This window comes from Nothobranchius furzeri, chromosome 9, assembly GCF_043380555.1.
Source record: "Nothobranchius furzeri strain GRZ-AD chromosome 9, NfurGRZ-RIMD1, whole genome shotgun sequence".
Classification (NCBI taxonomy): domain Eukaryota; kingdom Metazoa; phylum Chordata; class Actinopteri; order Cyprinodontiformes; family Nothobranchiidae; genus Nothobranchius; species Nothobranchius furzeri.
Genome location: NC_091749.1, coordinates 49,579,349 through 49,580,654, shown reverse-complemented (window position 1 = coordinate 49,580,654; position 1,306 = coordinate 49,579,349). Strand labels below are relative to the sequence as shown.

The 1,306-nt window shown below is 39.6% G+C and overlaps 1 non-coding gene across 1 annotated transcript; it reads left to right on the top strand.

The window, feature by feature from the left end:
• The first annotated feature begins 951 nt into the window (after positions 1 to 951).
• On the top strand, positions 952 to 1,067 carry LOC129153295 (U5 spliceosomal RNA). Its single transcript, XR_008559476.1, has one exon. It is a non-coding gene; the product is annotated as a U5 spliceosomal RNA (small nuclear RNA).
• Positions 1,068 to 1,306: the final 239 nt, after the last annotated feature.

Sequence of the window (1,306 nt, the reverse complement as noted above, 5' to 3'; positions counted from 1 at the left end):
AACAGGTATACAACACCAACATTTGTTGTTGCCAACTTAAAACAGCTGCAATCAGCCAAACTTTACATCAGTTCATGCAATGTTATTTTCTTGAATGTTAATATACTGGCCATTTTTGGGTTTTATTGAAAATTGTTTAGATCTATTTGAATGTGGTAAATGGTAAACGGCCTGCATTTGATATAGCACCTTCTAGAGTCCAGAAACCCCAAAGGCACTTTACAACACAATCAGTCATTCATCCATTCACACACACATTCACACTCTGGTGGTGATGAGCTACATTGTAGCCACAGCTGCCCTGGGGCACACTGACAGAGGTGAGTCTGCTGTATACTGGCGCCACCGGTCCCTCCGACCTCCACCAGCAGGCAAGGTGGGTTAAGTGTCTTGACAAGGACACAACATCAGCAACAGTCTAGGCAGGGCTCGAACTTGCAACCTACTGATTACGGGGCAAGCACCTAACTCCTGTGTAGTTCCCCTTCTCCTTTGGACCTATTGGCACCCGTTCCTATTGTAGGGTTATACTACATACTAGAATCAACACTGTTTGCTATCAGTTGTTAATTCTGAGAATGACAAACCAGATTAATCTATGAAGCTTATATCGTGTATAAATATCCAGGATACTTATATAATCAATTTAAGTTCGTACACCAACCTGTTTGGTCTATTTTTAATCCAAAGTTTAATGTTTAATTTAAGATAATTAAATTTATTAGCAAAAGTTTATTTTTAATCAGAAGTTAGGAATCTTTGCTTTTTCAATAACCAGAAATATTTATACATTTCTGTGTTTCATTTCAAAGAATGAGGCAAATTTAAAAATGAAGAATTTCTTACTAACAATTTTAACTTGACGATTTGAATGACAATTAGAAATGACAATTCAAGGATGACAATTTAATGACAATTTTAACAGCTTTGATATTAAAGTTGTTTTTGAGATCACTCATGTTTCTCTTCAGATCGTATAAATCTTTCGCCTTTTACTAAAGATTTCCGTGGAGAGGAACAACATGAGTCTAACCTAATTTTTTGATGCCCCACCTTTATCAGTGGCCTAGTGGTAGAGTGTCCGCCCTGAGACTGGGAGATCAGGGGTTTGATTCCTGGTGGGGTCATACCAAAGACTTTGAAAAATGGGACCCAATGCCTCCCTGCTTGACACTCAGCATTAAGGGGTTGGATTGGGGGGTTAAACCACCAAATAGTTCCCGAGCGTGGCTGTGTCTGCTGCTCACCGCTCCCCCAGTGGATGGATCAAATGCGGAGAACAAATTTTGCACACACACCTGTGTGT